At 41.3% G+C, this 20,723-nt stretch overlaps 1 long non-coding RNA gene across 2 annotated transcripts; it reads right to left on the bottom strand.

Moving 5' to 3' along the window:
* Positions 1–445: 445 nt before the first annotated feature.
* On the bottom strand, positions 446–15,413 carry LOC311437442. Of its 2 annotated transcripts, none has more exons than XR_014693465.1 (3): positions 15,202–15,413; positions 6,147–6,364; positions 446–3,273 (listed from the first exon to the last, which is right to left on the bottom strand). It is a non-coding gene; the product is annotated as an uncharacterized lncRNA (long non-coding RNA). The 2 variants fall into 2 exon arrangements; XR_014693466.1 differs by lacking the exon at positions 446–3,273 and adding an exon at positions 5,513–5,942.
* Positions 15,414–20,723: the final 5,310 nt, after the last annotated feature.

Below are 20,723 nucleotides of genomic sequence, written 5' to 3'. Positions count from 1 at the left end.
GTGGAATGTGTGCATGTGCATAAACCCTAATAGTACAGCTCTTCCTTGGGGACTCTGGAAGTGTTACTGTTGTGTTTTCAACAATAGTGATGATGTTGCAACTGCCATCACATCACTGCATAGCAGTTGCTAAACTGTTGTGCTTTTAAGACCCTCTGCTGGGAACAACTCCGAGCAAATTGTGCTGCTGTGGCAAACAAATGACAGCCGGGACAGATGCATGTTTGCAGCACGAGACATTTCCCTACATGACACATATGAAGGCTAGCTCAGCCCAAGTGTCATTACAAAACCACTCTCTCAACAGCCCCGTGACGCCACCGAAGGAGGAAAATGAAAAGCTCCTCCTGCATGACATGTGAGCAGCGTGCCAGCGTTTGTGCACCAAAAACAAGCCATCGTGAAAAATCCCCGGAGTATATTAGCTATTTGTAGAGCTCTTACACACAGTTACAGATGCCTTGCTCAGTATTACTGCATGCCTGGCCCAGCTGCTGTGGGCTCTGAGCTCTCGGTGTGCACAGCTGTGCCTTCTTGGGCAGCCTCCAGAAGGTCTGCTGGGTGCTGCATCTCTGAACACACAGAGTCCTTTTGAACTGGGCTTGGCATCCTTTATTTAAATGCCTGACTTTGTTCCCTGGAGATGCTAACCAGGCTTTCAGGTTCCATGTTTGATCTGAAATCAGTGGCTGGGGGCCTGGGAACAGAAGGTGTCTGTGCAGGGACAGCTGTCGGTCACACACATTTCAGCCAGTCCCTGAACATCTCCATTGCCAGCAGACACGTGTAGCATTGCCCAGCGTGTTCCCCAAACTGCCTGACCTTCAGCAACCTTTAAAATCTCCTCACTAAATTATACACATGCATTCCTGTGTGTTTACAGCACTTGATCTATTGGAAAAGAGCTATCTGAAAACAAAGATAGATTTTCTCTGGATCATGATTCAGACATTCAGGTTCATTTTAATTTTTAGCATGCTTCCATGATGCATTTTAGGTCCTAGAAAATATCCAGGCTGAGTCAAGAGAACAGAGAGATGAGATGTTGGAATTTCCATCAGGTTGTTATTGAAGACACGCCTGAAGTTCCAAGCTGAACTTTTCCACGGGTTGAGATTAGGGTAGGGATAGCAAAGGTGAATCTATTAATGCCCATAACATCTAAAGAATTGGGTTCAATGAAGGTCAGGATTTGAGTCTTGGTTTTAGGCAGAATCACATTAGTAATGGCCATGCACCAAAGTTTTAACCTGATCAAAAGCTGCACTGGGAACTGGACTGGGGTCTTCCAACTGAAGCTGTTTGAACATTGGCGTCTGCTCTGGGCTGGTCATCTGTCCACGGTGCCTCCAGAAGGTGACCCAGCCAATTTAGACTTGGGTGCAGGATTTCTCACTTCCTGGAAGTGTTCATCTCTATTTTTCGATGTGACTGTGGAGGGAATTACAATGTGTGGCTTTTACAAGGCTAAGCTTCAAAGTTTCAGCTAGACGTCCTTCAGATGGCTAAAGTTAGCTGGCACAAATACCAGTTTTACAGTTCCCTGATGTAGTTTGTGTCCTAGGACATGTTAAAACTTAGTGTAAACAGGCAAAAGACTAATACATTAACTTTCTATACTGCACAAAAAACATCTCACATTCCTATTAAAATTACTACGGTATTTCATTATGAAAAATAAAAAAGATGAGAAATGCCATACTTATGCCATTATCACATGCAGTTTTTTATATCCACATTTCTTCTTGGCAATTCAGGTATAAGTTATTACAACATTAACAGACCAGTCCTGCCATCTGATCTTTTCTTCATGTCTGAAAGTCAATACAAAATGATGGAGCATTTGAGAAAGCCATGGTTTGTAAATGTGGTGTGAGTTCTCCTGCCATTATGAGGAAAGGAGAGAGAGAGTGATTTTACTATTCAAATTTTCCTTCATTCCCTTTTTCCTTGGGATAGCTAACTAAGCTGGCAAACTGTCAGAATCAGACAGTGCTGTGCCGGCTCACCAAGGGCAAAAGCACACATGTATTTAAGTACATACACAACCCGGATGATTCAGAAAACATTAACTGCATGCTCAGAGATGAGGAGCTCTGGCACTTCCCTGGACTGTGATCCTTCTTTCCATAAACTCACCAACTCGTGGGGCTGAAGCAGAATTAGCTGTGTCACTGAACAGACTAAAGTCCGTTTTCCCTCCTCCCATGACTTGAATATTCTCTCAGGTGATGCCATGACTATAATTAATTTTCTTTTAAGAAGAGTTAATTTTCTTCATAGAGTTTTTTTTATGATGTCAAGCAGACATTGCCAGGGTGTAAAATGAATTCCCTAATGTGGCCTCTTGATAGCTCTGCAAAGGAGGGCTGACACTTTGAGCTATGTCCATAGGACCACAGAGGCTGTGTCATGGCCAATTGCACCAAGATCTTACTCCTGCCGAGGTTGGCTGTGGACTGAAAATCCAATAACACCCCCAGGGGCACGACTTGCAACTGTTGTTTTAGCACAGCATGTTCATGTTGAGAATTTGCTTCTGAGCACCTGCTGATGGCATGGGACACAGGTCTGCACTTCTCTGGGCCAGCTGGCTTTCCTCAGGTTAGAAAAACCTCTTCCTAAATAAGGGAATCAAGCATACTGCCATGCAAGCCAAAACATTTTGACATGAAACACCCAAAATGAAAAATATGGGCAGGAGTTCATCTCAGGAGTTTGGATGAAGCAACAGTAAGAAGCAGGTTGTGCAGGCAGGTTGGAGAGGGTTCGGTGCTTTCTGCTGCATCAGGGCTGCACCCTGGCTTATTGAATTATCCAGTGAATTCCCCACAGCCTTCACTTGTAGACCTCCTCTGGTGACATCCCCTGAAGTGCACTTGTTTGTGTCCAAGCTGTGAAGTGTGCATGTTTTTATGTCCTTCAGACCTGACCAGCATCCAGGTCTGGCCTCTTGCTCCTCCCCTCTAGACTTTTTCCTGGTTTGGTCTCTCATTTCAGGAGAGATGGAGGAGGAATGCCTACATGGCTAGGAGTGCAGTGTTTCATAAGGGGGTGGTGGTGTTACCAGCCCGTAAAGTGCTTTGCACACTTTCTCAATGAAGGCACCTCCGGTGGTGTCAAACAAGAGGCAAAGTTTGCTGCAAGATTCACTTCTTACTGCATCTATCCAGAAAAGTCAGGTGGGTCCCAGAGGCAGCAAGCTGGCTTCTCCAGAGCCTTTGAACAGGTAAGGGAGCCTTCTAGCTGGAAGTCACACACCGCTTGCCCACTCTGTGAGCCAAATGTATATTAAGTGTAGACTGAGAAAAGCTGGAATCTGTTGCCTAATCTTTACCTTTGACATACTTCTACTAACTTGAACATAACATGCCCTTTGCCAGAAACATGCTCATTTCTAACTTGCCCCCAACTACACATGCTTTTCTGCCCACTGCCAGCACCACTGAAGGTGGGACACGCAGACTCCTTCCATCTCCCAGACCAGTTTTTATAAATGTTTGTTTGCTTTGATGCTCAGAGCTGCTGATGTTATAACTTTTTTCATAAATTTTATCTATACTTTCATACAACATTCTAATTGTTTGCCTTCTAAAAACATGGTTTCATTAATTTAATCTTGTACTGCAGAACATTTTATGAGATCTTAAAGAAACTTCATACTGTGCATTAATTTCTTTCCACATAATTGTATTTATATTTCAACAAATAGACTTGAAGTACATTATTATTCTAAAATGAGTGCTAATGGGTTTCAGCACTTTCATGCAGCTAATCGTGCATTTATTTCACAGCTTTGATGGCTCACAAAGACTTCCATTTCTTCATTTACATGAAACAACTGTGAAGGATAAATTAAATGGCTGCTTATTTCATCTACGGATTTTTTTCCTGAAAACTCTACTCAAACAGTCCACTGCTGGTATACAACATGTAATGCCTTTAAAAACATAGACCTCTGTCAGAAAGACAGTTCCATAAATGAAAAACACAAACCTTCGTCCACCCCCCAGCCTGAAAAAAATAAAAAAAATTAAAAAATCAACATGGCTGTTTTGCATAGCAGCGGACACTAATTTGCTGCAATTTGTTTTCAAGCGAAATCACAGAGGACCACAGAAGAAGGGAGAAATACAGATGTTCAAGAAGAGGTTATTCATTACCCAGGAGACACAGATGTGCTCCAGATCTGGTGTTAAATGTGTATTGTGCTTTGCCCTGAAGCCCACAGACTGTCTGGTTCCTCATGTACCCACATTAGACATCCTGAGCACTGTCATCCTACAGGGCAAGCTTGACAATGGTGACCTTGAATAATCAACTGCCTATGAAGGCAACAAAACACCCTCCAAATGAGCAGAGCCATGACTCCACGTCCTCTTTTAAACAGGCAATGCTTAAATACTGAGGGATCAAAAGCCTGGCAGGCCCCATGCACACAACATCCTGCACAGTAACCTTAAGGGTATGCCAGGGATTTGCCAGCTGGCACTTCCAAGGAGAAATGAGGGACAGAGGAGGTTGAGGTCCCTACTCCTTACTCACCTGTCCTAGAACGTCCCTGAACATCTGTCCCTTGCTCTCCTGCCGCTGCTGTTGATAAGCTTTAACCAGCTCGGGGCTTTCTGTCCTGCACTTGCACAGTGCAGGGGCTTTCCCAAACAGTAATCACACCACTGGGCAAGAACACGGTGTCCTCCTGTGGAAGGAATGAGTTCAACCCACCTGAATCTAGAGAGAACAAAAGCCAGCCAAACCAGCTTGCTTTGGGTGAGTTCTGTGAAGGTTCCTCTATAACGAGCCAAGGACAAGGACTTCTCTGGGAGACTTTGCTGATGTGAGCAGGGGTATCTCTACCTCCTGCCCTGAAGGTCAGTAACTGGATCATTGACCCCAGAAACAGCACCAAATTAGAGGTATGACTGAGCCTAAGACTCTTTCACAAGGCTTAACAAAGCTGTCCATAACCTTGGGAGTTCAAGGGAGTTTCCTTTTTGGGTCTGGAAAATGGAGAATTGTCCATCAGTAATGGCAGAAAAATAGCTTTCCCTACACTCATCCAATAATTAACAAAGCGGTTCTCTCCTTCTGTGGTAACATCCAGGAGCCATGAACCTACCACAGAAGTGCTGTGGCAACTGTACAAAAACCTTTGGTGCCCTAGAGAGGGAAGGAAGTTCCCAGATTGTGTCTTTGTAAGTCTTAAGTAGCGCCATGAAGGCCACGTTTGGGTTATTTCTAGAGCTTGTTTGAACCATTGAATCATCTGGCTTCTTGAGATGACCAATCCGCTGCTGTTATGACTGGTCATTAAAATGGCATAAAAAGCCTTTTTAGCACATTTTTACATGGCACATTTCTATGTATTTTTAGCTTTCTCTTTCAGAGTTTTCTTTCATGGAACTGAAATATTTCATATCAAATAATGATTTTTTTTTTCTTGAAGAAAAGTGAAGAGAATGAATTAATCCACAACAGCATTGATGAGGGGAAGAAAAGTTAATTGAAAAATATAATGAAAACACAGAGCTCGTTCCATCTTGTGTAGGCAATGGAAACATTGATATTGACAAAGAAAAATTAAAATTTGCTACAGAGTTCAAACACACTGTTAATATATGTATGATGATAATGCATAGAATCTTTGGTAAGGAGCCTTAAGGCACTCACACAATGAGTATGCAAATGTTATGGAGAACTACAATATTAAACACTAAACATTCTACTTTATTTTTAATTTATTTTTAAGCAAACAGAGTCTGGTAAACACTTTGGCCCAAGTTCCACATAAATTTAGGGCTGTTTCCATGCTATCAGGAGACACTGTGCTGAAAGTGGAAGCCTACTGGGAAAGAAGAGCTTTTTACTGGTGGAGATTCGTCATCCCATGTCCCACATAATCCAGCTTCCTGTGGTCAGTGTGGCCATGCCTGACAGTGTTTCTGTTTGCAGTAAGGTGAACACAGACCCTTAGGCTACTGTTCAGTTACATAATTGAGCAGAGCCTTTTGACTGCCATAAAACATCAAAGGCTCAGATGAGAAGGTGGTAAAGACATCACTCTTCCCAACCCAACCTCTCAGACATGCTGTTGGTCAGGGCTAAGGAAAGTAAAGACCAGAATTAAAGAACTCTGTCAAACTCACCCAGAAGCTCTCTGCGTTTGGTTTGCTCGTGCAGGTACTTGTGAACAGGAGGGCTGTGCTTGGGTGTTCAGATCTGGCTTCATTCTGTCTCATCAGGCTCCCCACTGAGATGCCAAAGGAGGTGATTTATCTTCCTAGTTTCTTCTGTGGTCCAGGGAGAGGAGCAAGGATGGTTGGTCTGACAGGCTGAATAGACTTCTGTCCCTCCTTTCGCTGTGCTGATAGATACATCCCTAGGGACAAAGACTTAATGTTTAATGCTAGGTCACATTAACAGGGATCTTCACATATGAAGCTGTTTTCTACTCAGAAATATCTCAGCCTCCAATGAACACACTGGTAGATTTGTTCTGACAGGCAAAAGCAGTGAATGAACCACAGCAGCTTCAGGAGAAGATGGAATAAAATGCAGGCAGAAGTATCAGAGGTGCTACAGAGGTGAAGCACCCTTCCCAAGGTGAAGCACCCACTGACCCCATGGGGAGCAGGAGGACCACACGTGCACTGTGCAAACTTTCCACCCTGAGCTGTGCAAAAGGTTCAGAGCCAGGCCAGCAAACACCTAGCAGTAGCAAGCCCCTGGGGCTGTGCCGCAGTCATAACTCACATTTCCCACCAAGTTTAGTCCTGCAACAACAGTTTTTCCTTTTTCTTTCTAAATTGGCTTTGAAGCACTCCTTTAATTTTCAATATAAAGCATCATCATCACTGGCTATACGGCTGTGACATGCAAGGAGATAAAAGCAATAAGCCTTTCTCCACACAACCTCTCTCATTGACTCCTATAATGTCTGAGTTGGATATTTTGTAACCCTGCCCAATTAATTTTGTGCTCAGTGGCTCTTTCTGAACACAACGTCTTAAAAAAAGATCTGCTAAGAAATTCATTAACTTTACAATGTGGTTGGACTTCCTCCAGCCAAATTATTACATTTCTATAGTGCTAAAAATAAAGAAAAGCACTGTATAATTGAAACAACCCACACGGCAAGATTTATCTCCAAGACTCTGTATGGAAACCAAACCCTGGTTAATCTCCACCATGCAACACAGTGTTTCATATGATTAATACATAATACAAAGTGTTGCACATTTTCAAATAGATTCCCTGCAGGTAATAAATTACATGTCACAACTGCATGTTTGACAGTAGACACTGTTACACATTTAATCAGTGAATGCAAAATGACAATTTTTAAGCTGTAGTACAACTGCAGCATTTTGACACTGCTTTGGCCAATGATTTCTCTCCAGTCTGTCCATGCCTTTTGCCTATGAGCTACAAAACACATTAAGTGAAGAGCCTCTATTTACAGCATTTGTATTCCATTTGTTATCTCTGCAAAAATCTTCCCTCTCCCTCAAATGCACTTATGTCAGATGGCATAGCATGCAATTATGCCCTGCATGGTAGACTAGACTAATTTCCTCTCCTGACAGAGCCTTTCACAACCAGAACCTCACATGTCTGGAGTGCCACTGCAGCATAGACAACACCTTTTCAATCTCTTCAGCTTAGCCATAAAATCATAGGATTTCTGGCTCAGATTTCCAAAGGATTTTAAGGGACCTCATATCCTGTTAAAAAGAAATGCTACATGAATGTCTACTCCCTCAAGATTTTTTTTTTCCATCCTTTGTGGAAACGTACCTCTGTATCCATTAGGATGTTCGCTCTGTCACACAGCATATCAGGGATGCCATTTCACTTGAACAGATAGTTAGTGTAATGACAGATTGCACTCTATCAGAAGGATCCATTGTAAAGAGATATAACATGAAAGAAAAATCACTTTCTCTGGGCTGCTATTCTTTTTGCCAGCCAGGTTGGTGAAAATTGACAAAATCAGCCCAATGTATGGATGCAGTGTTCATTTTTGACCCCAGCCAAATACTATCCAATATAAACAAAACTATCTGCTTTGCATCTGTGACTTCTCCTGCTTCATCACTTCCAGCCTGACTGTGGCTGGAACACAGTGAACCTGTAATTGATTGGTATTTTTCCTGTTCTAACTGTATTTTCAAAAGAATGTATTTTTTAACTAATGCTCTACATCACTGATACTTCATTAATCCCTGCATTTTTTCCCCTATTAACTACTCACAGTTTATATTAAAAATGATTTATGACCCTTTATTCATTGCAATCATCTCTCTCAGAATCTCACATTTTATCACTGCTTCCTCATCTTGTCTTAGCTGTAATGGTTTCTAGCTTTCTTTTATTATTTTTATTGTGTTTTTTTTTTGACCATGGGGAATTTAGTTGAACAATTTCCAGGTTTTGTTAATGTTTCCCACTCCAGGATCCTTTTCTCAGCAACTTGTGTTGACAATTGCCATAACCTCTGGGGAAACCACTAACAGCTCTGAGCATACAGGTTGCTGCTCAGTGCCACGTTCTGTTTGCACCAAGCAAATGCAGCAAGACCACAGCTATCAGTTCGCAAATGCAACTTACTTTCAAGTCAGTGATAGACTTTTTCAGCCTCATCAACCCATCATGTATTTCCAACCTAGATTTACCCAGCTCAGTACAGAATTGCTATTATTTTTTAAAGATATTTTATTTTCCACATGGAAGGGAGCAAGTTGTTCTACATCAGAGACTCTACATGCCAGTCATGTTTTTCACAGAATTGTCTAGGTTGGAAGAGACCTCAAGATCATCGAGTCCAACCTCTCACCTAACACTAACAAGTCCTCCACTAAACCATATCCCTAAGCTCTACATCTAAATGTCTTTTAAAGACCTCCAGGAATGGTGACTCCACCACTATCCTGGGCAGCCCATTCCAATGCCTCACAACCCTCTCAGTAAAGTTCTTCCTAAAGTAAATAAGTTCTTCCTAAGAACTTTTTCCTGCAATAGGTTTTAGAAAAATGCTCAGGAAGTCCTCCTTTGCTACTGCAGCACATAAAAATGTTAGGCAACCCCATTAGATATCTGCTAGAGCCCTAGTCCCTGAACTCCAACATGCTGTTATTATGAATGATCCGTAACTATGATGTTCCTGGATATCCAACTCAGAAAACTGTCCTCTTGACATTGGGGAAGCCTAGTGTGCTATAAAAACTCTCCCTTTCAGTATTCACTTGTCTCCTTGCTTCTTTACAGTGTTCTGTCCTCTTGCTAAGGGGTGGACAGAAAGCATGGTATTGTTGTCATTTTGTGCTTCCTTTCTGCATTTAAAAGGCATTGCAGGTACATAGATTTGTGCTGGAGAGATTACAGCTAGTCCAGTCTGACTTGTCAACAACTGCATTTCTTATACTCAAGATCTTTTCTATTTTTCAGTGATGCCCTTTGGTCCAGGAAGGGACTTTTTGTCCTTTTGTCTTCACCCCACTGGGTACATCCCACTTCTTCTCCACAAAGAGCCCTCAGAGAAGAGCGTTTTCCTGAAGCAAGTTCTATTGCTTTTCTGAGCTCCTCTGCGTTCAGCTAAGTAACAGTCTTCAATTGCTTTTTCTGCTTTCTGCAGGACATTTTGTCTAGCTGCTCCCTCATTATGCTGCATTCATTGATCTAGCTCAGCATAAAAGAGCCAATTGGATCATTCACCTTATCCTTGTTGTTCAGCTAATTCCGGTGGTCTGCATTTTGCTGTCCTTATTTCTCAATGTCACCAGCCTTTAGCTCTTCCCCTGTGAGATCTGGAGCCACAGTAAATGATCCAGGAGTGCTTGGTGACATTTCACAAGTAGTCACTTCTTCCTCAAGACTTTGGAACCTAATTTGTTACCTAAGTAGGAGACATCCAGAGATAATGAAACCAACAAACAAACAAAAGCCAAACTGAGTGAACCCTCCAGATTTCCTGTGATCATTTCTCCCATTAGCTGTTTGCTGTTATTGCCCAAATGACCTCTGCTCAGCTGAGCTCAGTGCTGGCCTTCCCTGCCTCTTTATTAGAGGTTAGCCAAAAGACACACAGATCAAGCTCAAATGTGGCACACACCTGGAACAAAGTGTTCAAGAATAAAGGCCACTTTCCAAAAAGCAATAAGAGCCCCAAACAGCTTGCTCAGTCACCTCAAAGGCTCAAGGTCAGCAGCCTGCTCCTGAGAGCAAAGCCTAGAAGTGGTCAATTGCCACGGCTCTGCTGCCTGCTCTGAGTCCATGCGCAGTGCGCCTCTCTCAGCACTGCTCCTAACTTCATGTCTGCCTTTTATGAAACACCTTTCATTATGTCTCATTAAGTTCCTGATTGCTTTCAGTTTTTGCTGCTGTGTAGAAAATAAGTAGCACAACAAGGGCTGGTCTGTGTGCAGACTAGACAACAATATTTGACTAAAGTGCCATCTGGAAAAGGAAGCTGTGAGAAGCACTATAAGGAGGGAAAGTTGAGCATTCATTGAAGCACTGAATGCCATTGGAGAGGGAGCCTTAGTACTACAGAAGGGTGAGCTAGTCATGCTGAATTAGAGTACTCAGGACTTCTAGAACCCACCACCTCTGGTTGCCAGAAATGCCATCAGCTACCTGTATGTCTGCACACAATACAGGGCTTTCCCTGCCATATAATCCTGCCAAATCTTTAAGTCCTTAGTGCATGATCCCCCATTCATAACTTACAACACATCCATATACAATCCAAAGAAACAAATTTTCACTGTAGTTCCTCATTTCACATTGAAGTAGAAGTTATGACAAAACAAGAAAGCTGCATGTGATAATACTATATCTGTAAATAAACTACGAAAACAGAGCAAGAATTGAAAAGTGATCTTGCAACAAATTTTTCAGTACAAAAAATAACATCCAGATGGCCAGGACTGCAGCAAGTTCCCTTGGCTATTAGAGGAGGCTGGAGTGGAAAACTAAAAGGATGCTGATGGAGGATGGACAAGTGCTGAAAGAGGGGGAAAAAAAAAATGGGGAATTTTGAAGGAAATGCTTCTGGGGATCTGAAAGCAGCTCAGGAGAGACTGCTTGTACTGCAACCCAACAGCCTGGCAGCAACAGCCAGCCCACCTCTTTGAACACAAGGGAAACCAGAGTCTGCTGAGAGCTGGTTATTAGATTTGCTGTTTCCAAATGACTCAGCTAAGCAATGCATGTCAGAGACCTGCCTTCCAAGTGAAAAGTGATGTTTAGCACACAAATATTTTCAATTAGTTTGTTTCAGTTCATTTGACTACACCATTATTCTGTGGAATTTTAAACATTTACAAAGAATGAGAAATGTCTACACTATGACAAATACTTTCAAAAACACAAGATCTCAAAGAATATGCACAACTACCTTTATGCAATCCCATAGACTAAGGAATCATTTCCAAAATGGGTCAAAGAGTTCCCATCAGTTCTAGTTCTGCAGAAATTTAGTTAAATGTCCAGAGCTGTGAATAGCAACAAACTAACCTCAAGATTGGTGAATGGATGAAAGAGAAAAAAACAATACAGTTATAAAAATTCAGATGATGCTCTAATCTAATGGAATAGTTCCAAGTAGCTGGTGGTAGCTTGGTCAGTACTCAAGCCAGCTTGGCAGTCCACATCATGTGGACAGAAAGCGGCAGTAAATTTAGGAGAAATCTTGAGCATCTGCAACTTTACCCATTAATTTGATGTCACCTGTTAATGAAATATGACAGCTGTAATGGCAGCTGAAGTCATAACAAGTTCTTAAGACGATTCAGTTTACAGGGAGGAAAGACAACTCAGTTCCAGTCAAGGCAAATGCCATCACAAGACGTGTCATGGATGCATCTGCCTGAAGCATCACTCTCCCCAGCTATGGGACGTTATTCAGAGCCATAGGATGCAAAGGCTGGTAAACATGCCAGAACATTAAAAACAGCATGTTCAAGCTTCTTACTGAGGGAACATTGGCTGCATGAACAGAGCTAATTGGCTCACTTTTTGAGTGAGAAAGACGTAGGGTTTCCAAGGTTTTCATTGCATGGCTTCTAAGTTCAGAGCTGTGCTGCCCAGAGCAGATGTGGTTAGGAAGGACTTTTCAGTAACCCCTCCATTTAACACAATTCTATGAGGACATCCATTCCTTCAAACAGGTAAAAAACAGCCCCTCTTTTGTAAACACAGATTTAGACTTATGCATCAAGGAACAGGCAGGGGGGAGAGTTTAAATCACAGATCTCAGAATGGTTAAGGCTGGAAGGGACGTCTGGGTGCCTCCGGCCCAACACCAGCCCCAACAGGGTCACAACAAGCAGGGTGCCCAGCACCATGTCCAGGCTGCTGCTGGAGATCTCCTTTCAGCTGTCCTTTCAACTGCTTTCCCCTATTCTGACAGACATATTTTTGTCCCCCTCAGATAGGGCTTGAATACCTACTGCACAAAGCAGAGAAAGAAATTGGCTTAACACCTTCTTTCCCTGGAATCTCACTAGAAAAAGAGCAGAGGTTACTCCACTTGTAGGTCGTACTCCTGCTGCTTGGTCTCCATATGAGCCTTGCTTCTCAGCAAATCTTTCTGTGGAGGCTGGCAATTATCAGATTAAGTTAAGAAAATGTTGGGGGGAAAGAAAAGAAAAAGACAACTTTAGTGCTTTCTCTCCATTTCTCAGGAGCTTTTGGCATTTATGATGGGAGCAAAAGTTGGGGTTTGGGTATTTTGTATCTGAAGGATACTTTCTTTAAAGAACAAAGACAGAGCTCACAGTGCCATTAAAGAAAATGCTTTATACAAGCAATCCACAGGCAGAGACCAAATACAGACCACTTGCTGAATAAGTATAAAACTAAGAGTTCACCAGTAAATCACTAATAGACAAATAGTCAGAATTCAGCACTTTGTAGTACCACAGGGGGTTTTGTTTATTTTGTTTTGGTTTGTTTTTGGTTTTGCTTTTGTTTTGTTTTTCCCTTGCAAATGGTTTGCCCAGCTCTATTTTAAAGTCAGATCTGTCAGCAGCTCCCTGGGGTATTGCTGTCTCTTTGGGTTTGCATTGGGAAATATCAACATGTGGAAAAAAACTTCAATATACTGCTTATTATACACAGCCCCTGAGTATAATGAGCAAACAGCTTTTGCAATGTTGGGCTGCTATTCAGGCAAGCTACCTACAAACTGGCAAGCTATTTGTTAGACTGTCAAAAGACAAAGATGTCAAGCTGATCAAAGCTCCTCTGTTAAGCTTTAAAATATCTGTTATTCTAAGCAATCAGAAAAATCCTGGGAATTAATGTGTAATTTGGCAAGAAGACCCATATAAGCCAGGCTGCCCCCAAACTACAAAAATTCAAATGTGTGTACTTGGAAATATTCTGCTTCTTGCAAAGAAATGAGAGACAAGCAAAGAGACTAAAAATAAACCAGCACTGAGGGCCAGTGTGATGCAAAATCATTTTATTGCAACACACCAAACTATTTAGTCAGATAAATATGCTTAATTAGTTTTGCCAGAGTTGGGGAGAAAACAACATCTTTGTGGCCTACTTATTTTCTTGAAGGTTTATTGGGGCTATATTTTATTTTGTAGAAATTTTCTATTTTATGTGCATTTTAGGTCTGATTCTCAAGAGGGAGGCTTCCATGCATTAATTTCAATGCATGTTATGAGAATATCACCAGCCAAGTGTCTTGCACACAATTCCTAAACATATTGAAATACAGAAATATTTCATGCAAAACAATTAGATTTTTGTAGCAGTTTCTGCTTTTACTTAAACTGAGGTGGAAGCAAAGATTTTGGAGATTCTTTGCATTCAACCATTGGCATCACAAGTCTGCCCAAACCAAGCTGGGGTAATCATTCAAGTCTTCCACTTTACCAATATGTCCTGCAATGTGATATCATTTTCTTATCATCACTTAAAAACGGTGATGAAGCATCAGTGGACACTGAATCAGATCCAGAAAGATCATCCTTAAGCATACAAAATAGCTTCAAGACTTCTAGAAATTATCTCAAGACATGGAATGCAGAAAGAATCAAAGCAGAGCTGCTGTGCCACAGGTCAAGACTGACCTTTGCAGAGCTGCTCAAAGAGAGAACACGAACAGCACTGCACACAGAGGCAAGCTGGTAGGTTCCTTATGGAGAAAAGGAAAACTAAAAGAGGCTTGACTGCATAGCTTCCCTGTGCTGTCATAGGCTATAGCTCTAATAAAATCCAAGTGGTTATGCAAAAGTTGATTTTTAACCATCCTTTTTAAAGCTCATTCTAAATAGGCTGCTCCTAAGAATAGGACTTAAGCACTATTGGACCGGGGAAAAAAAAAAAAAAAAAAAAAAAAGGAAAAAAGTAAAAGGAAAGGACAAAACAGAAAGTGGGGAATAGAAGGAGAGATGAGTACCAACCATGAAATATCATCACAGTTAAGACACAGCAGGGAAGTAATGCATCAGTCTGGCAATTCAGAGCCTGGGCAGATACATACCACCCTCAGGGCCTCTTGCTTGAAGCCCTTTGGGTCATTCAGTTCTGTTATTGCAGCATAATACACATCAGAGCCCTCACTCTTCCCTCCCCTCCTTGTCCCCCCACTTTCTCCTCCCCTGGTTGCCATCCCACTTATTGTATGATTACAGCTGCCTAATAATTATTGATGCCAAGTTAGGTATCTTGCTAATCATCACCAACAATATGACACAAACAATGAGGGAAGATGCTCTAAGCACATTCCTGCTGGAACAGCCAGATTTTTGTCTCTCCCTCTCACAGCACCAGGAATTGCTCTAGAGATAAATAAAAGCATGAAAATAGGTGGGTTCGAGTCAACTTTCACTCACACAGGCTGAAAGAAGAAGGAAGTTCTGACAGGTAGGGGAGTTTCTCCTACTAAAGAGAAGGAAAGAAGATTTTGATACAATGCGGATTGACCACACTCGGCAATTGGGGATTTCCCTTCAAATCCAGTGATTTTATGACTTAACTGAACGTTGGGATCTGGTGTCATGCCCTGGGCAGTCAGCAAGGTGAGTACCAGTGTGCATTGCACTATGTATCTGCCATCTACTCCTCAACTAATGCTAAATCCCAGACAAATTCAGGGAGGAGGGAGCAGGACTGCACAGACACCCACACTTCTTAAAAAATAAAAAAGGAGAAATGGTACGGAAAGAGTGGTAGACTTACCTCTCATGAAGAGTTTTCTGGTACTGATATTACCAGGACAGATGTGGAGACATAGCCATTACATACCTCCAGTTGATAAATATTAGCTGAGGGCACTCCTTAGTTTATTTTCCCTGCACTGGTTTAAGCACAATGCTGCATCTAGTTCCAGACAAACACTGGCCTCTTAGCAAGTAGAATAAGTAGCCAGGGCTTGAGGTTTAAATATTCAGAAGGTATGAAGTTTTCAGAGGTTTGTTCCCTGAAACAGCAGCACCTGTTTTTCTTACTTGCCTTTAATCCCGCTAAGTGGCTATACACATGCAGCAATTACTTCCAGATACCAGGACCCTCCAATTTGCTTTGAATGCAGCCTGGGCAGGCAGCTATCCAGACTACATCAGTCAAAGTAATGACAGCGAAAAAGATTTAAAAAGAAAGTGTGAGGAGGAGGATGACATTCCAGAAGATGATAATTGAAGAACTATGAGAATGTTCATTAAGTTTGACAATATCAAGCCAAAAGGCTTCTGCCCTGGCAGGTATTTTATCTCCCACTTAACCCTTCACACCTGACCTCCCTGCCCAACACTGTTCCAGGTGTCTTTGCATCCCAGATGAGCAATTGCCAGTGACCCTAACAGAGGCAATCCACCTTTCTTCTAATTCCTTGTCCATCACAAGATACCTAAAGGCTCATTGACCCAGACTCAAGCACATTTATCCTAAAAAATTGCCTGATTTGGACCAGTCAGTCAGCAATTCAGTATAAAAATTCTAGAAAAGCTGGGTGTGTTCTGTATAGTTTTTTGTGCTTGTTTTGTGCTTAATTAAAGCTATGTGTTTAGGGGCCTCTCTCTAAGAGATGGGTCTCACATGGTGTGGAAATTCTTCCTATGATTTTGTAGAAGTTAAATCCTTCTCTGGCTGCCAACTTCCTTTCTTGTTGCTTCTGACATACTCTTGGTCCCACATCATCTGATCATTGCTGCTTTTTCCTGCTTCTTTGTTTTTTGCACCTGATGATGCCTCATGACTGTCTAAATCCCATTCATCCCAGCAACATTTGGGACAGCCCTTTCTGCAGTTGTAGGGATTTCCTTTGCCCTTCCATATCTAGACTGTCAGATTTACTTTCCATTCACTATTCAGAAAAATCATTTTTCTCTGTTTCGGGTTTTGTTTTGGTTTGTTTTGATATATTGCTAAATCCTTCTGTAGCTAGATGTCTTTGATAGCAAAATGTTTCAGATTGTACTGATGAACTCCAAATGCATCTGGGGTGGGATCTGATAAATATAATGATTAACATTAACTAATACATTCTGGAACAGTCAGCGCAGCACACCCACCATGCAGCTCTACCCAACATATACATCAACAAGTCAGCTTGAGGGGTTGGCATTTATAGCAAATCACTTGAGTCTGTGTGCCTTGCTTCCCGGCTGCTCTCTCAGTGCTGCAAAAACACAGAGATTTCAAGGTGACAAGGAGCCCGGGAGATCTGAGCAGTGCACTGACTTTAATTGCTAAGTAAACCGAAGAAATAATAGAGAAATGAAAGCTGACTTTTATCTTTATGAGTGCAAAGGAGTCCTAATTAGATGGGTTAAATCATGCTCCAGCTTGCAGTGTGAAAGAGCAGCCTTGTGTTATTCTTGTCCAAGCCGTCGTCCTGGCTTCTACCATGTGTTGAACTTCTCACACAGTGAAGCTGCAGGATTAGTACCTCACCTTGCTTTTGGATTTATACAGGGAAGTCTAGGGAGCTGTTGATTTGAGTGGAAGAGGTGATTTGTCTTTAAGAAGTGTTGCAAATTACATGAGGAAAATAAGTTGAATACAGGCACAGCATCCTCTACAGCAACGGGAAGTCTTGGCAATTTCTGTGAGCTGATGATCCTTGATGAAAAATCTCAGCTCCCAGATAAGCCTTAGAAATAAATCTGCACACAAAAATTATTTCGGGCCTGAGCCAGCATATTCTATGGCATACATCGTCTTGATGGTGTGGGATATGAATCGGGCCCTCTGTGCTAGACTTTCAGCCTGTGATACACCTCAATAACTTCAAAATCTGTGAGTCTGGGATGTTAAAGTTTGAGGAAACTTGATTACCCAAGGACCCCTTCTAGCCTTATGTTGTTATCGTCCTTTCCATTCAGGGACAATGGACTTTCCAAACAAGCTTCCCTGACCTAGGAGCAGTTCTGATCCAAGCCAGCTTTAACAAGTAATTGTTAAATTGAGTCAGTGGTTGACTTACTAAATTCAGGGTTGGCTTATCTACATCAATTATTTTAAAGATCACTATCTTCAAATTCCGCTTCTCTAGCTACCTCTTTAATATGATTCTCCTGCAGGAAAAAACAAGCGTCAGCAAATGGAATCTGGCAAGAAATGAATCAAATAAACTTAAAATAGTGTCATGGTGCCTATATTAAATTTCATTTGACTGAAGTTATGCATCTGAGAACCCCACTGTTCATAGCTAAAAGAGAAAAGAATTGATGACATCAGCAATTTATTTCATTATATCACTATAGGATGATAAATAATATTTTCTTCAAGTCCTTATGTGTTCATCTGAAGTGGTTTTAAAGAGTGCATGCAGTGTATTTGTATTTAAATTATTCTACTTTCAAAATCTTGGAGAGCTGAGACAGCAGGAGATAATTTGTGGGACAGCTTGAGACACTTCTCCAACAGTTGTAATATTGCTGCAATTGTCCTCTTGCTTCCTACAAAGCACAGAACTGATGTTGCATTGGAAGCCCTTTCACCAAGTATGCTCCTTCTCCTCCTCAGGATGGAGATTTCTGGATGAAGGAAAGCTTTTCCTGAAATCCAGGAGGTTTTCCTCATTGCTCTCAGCAAAAGCATCACCAGGAATAGTGTGTTTTGTTTTCCTACACCAGTCCTGTTTAGATTCTTCTCCTCTTCTTGACCAACCCTAGTTTAGTTGTCTGCTTGAATTTTGATGGTTTGTTTCCATTTAGCCTGACCTTGGTCTGTTCCCTATTGTTGTTTTTCCTCTAACGCTCCCGGTATTCTGGCTTTTGTTGCAGGACACAAGTAAGATCACTTTCTGCTCCAGCGCCTGAGTTACAGTCATGGACCACTGCAGGACAGATGAGAGATTTACTACCACCCTATCCTGTATTTCAAGCTCTGAGCAGGATTCATAGTAAGGTTCATTCCTGTGGAACCAACTGTTTTAAAAACCAGTCCGAATAAAAGGGGATGGATAAGATGGTGCCCATGCTGAGGGCACTCAATTTCTTCATACACTGTTGCTGTTACTCTGATTTAAATCAGTCACACTGCAGGAGATTGCATTGCAACTGGAATGAAAAGTAGCTTTGATATACATATATATATGTATATATATATATAGCCTCACAGTAAACCTTAAACCTTAAGACTTTTTGAAAATAACCCAGAAACTTAAATCCATCTCAGAAATTCTTCCCAATTAAATCTTATGTGACCTTTCAAATGTCTGTCTGATTCTTTGTCTCAAATTATCAGAAATTGTTCATTTAAATTACTAGTTTCAAATGCTCAAATTCTCTCTCTCTCTCTCTTTTTTTTTTTTTTTTTTTTTAAATTCACTCCTTTGAAATTCTTTGACTGGCTAAGGATAACTTATTAAAAGACATATTACCCCTGATTCTTTCTTTTCCTCTTTCTTCTTTGCCCTTCAGATTTTTTTGTCAGGGCTCAATAGATGAGCTGGACTGAAAAAATGAGCAAATTTTAGAGGTGGGTGAATATTTTTTGGAAGCTGTTTCCTGCTTGCCACAGGAGACACAAACAAACTTTTCTCTGTTCTCTGTGGTCAAGGATTGGACAACCCTTGGGTGTCACAGAGCTGAGGCTCTTGGTGGCAGGCAGCTTTCCATGTATTTTGGCAAATGGTGGGAAGGTTTTTGGATTAGTGGTGGCTCCCTTTGCATGCAGTGAGATGCTCCATGACGAACTCCTTGGCCCTGTCCTCACACCTTTCTTTCTCTCCTTTCTCACCACCATTAGGACAGAGCCCTTCCTCTCTTCTCCCACCTTCCAGAAGCAGGCCAAAATGGAGGCAGTTTGGTAGCTAGATTTTGGGGCTGTTTTGGTAGACCCCGCAATATTTGCACTAACAGTAGCACTGTCTGTGAAAAGTCCATCTCGTAAGTGACAGAATAATAAATCCATATGTTGTGTTGTGAGATTTCCCAGCCCAAATCAACAACTCCATCACATACCAGTCCTTCACTTTACTGCACTCCAGCCTTCAAGAGTGGGAAGAAGGCTTTTTTTGCTACAGCAGACAGGTGAACACATCCACAGTAGGTGGTATTGCTCTAGTGAGGATGCTAATTCCAGTCCCATGCTTTGAACTGGGAACAATTTGGTAGTTTCCTAAAACCTGATTTATTTATTTTTTCCAAATGTATGCACTATGTTTCTTTACAGTTTGCAGATCATAATTCACTAAGTCTGTAACAATAGCCATTGTTCCTTGGTTTCTGGAAATTAACTTCTAAAAACACTCCAGTGTTTGTATTAGATACTTCCCGTTATGTTCCCTTTACCTGAATCAAATCAGACTTTCCTTAGAGCAGAATGACAAAGAGAAAGGCACACTAGAGACTGTAACACTTCTACAAGACCACATGCTAATATAACTATTTCAGGCTTTAAACATGTATTTTCTTTCCTCTCTTTCATCTAAACAATTTGGTATTTTTGAAAACATGAAACAGCCTGTTTTTTTAACAATGTGCAGTACAAAGAGCTTTTACATTTTCTTTTCAAGCAAAACTAAAGAGTGGAAGCAGCAGCTTCACATTGCTCAGACACTTTCATTTCTGTTAAATAAACTGGCAGTTTGTTTTCCTTAGCAAGCTGCAAACCTCTTTTATCAAGCTTGCACACTAGCGGTGAAAGCCTGAGAGAAAAATCCCAAGTTGTTGATGAAAGTGGCTTTCAATTCTTGGTGAAAATGCAAAGGGGAGCTTCAAAACAGAGAGTTATGCTCTCTGACAGTGTAAAGGGAAGGATTCTTACAAGAAAATGGTGAAAACTGAAGGTTTTCTGCCATCGCAAGCTCTGTTTGCTAGTGAAAAGTGTGAAATACAGTGCTGCAGAGATTCACAGCCACTCATAAAAATGTCAGTGTTGATGTATGAAGTGAAAAATCGCTGTTTTTTATCAGAAATCCCATCTGTGTAGTTTAGTTTCCATCATTTAGGAGGCTTAAACACACATACACCCCTATATATATATATTTGTAAATATACATAATTTATGTTGAGAAAATGAGGTTTGTGTTTTTCCTATTAACTTGGAATATATTCACCTCCATTATTGTTCTGTTACTGGTTTCCAAACCACATATTTCTCACCTCTGTAATTTAACTTACTGTGGAGTTAAATTTCTTTAGACTACAATTTTTGTTACAAGTCAGGCTATTTTTCAATAAAAAACCTCTCTCTCTTTCCCTCTTTCATTAATAGGAAAAAATGCATTTTCACCCACTGATCAGTGGTGTAAG

The sequence above is a fragment of the Aythya ferina genome (assembly GCF_964211825.1).
Source record: "Aythya ferina genome assembly, chromosome: 5".
Classification (NCBI taxonomy): Eukaryota; Metazoa; Chordata; class Aves; order Anseriformes; family Anatidae; genus Aythya; species Aythya ferina.
The sequence above is the reverse complement of the archived record's forward strand: the minus strand, read 5'-3'. Positions and strand labels throughout refer to the sequence as shown.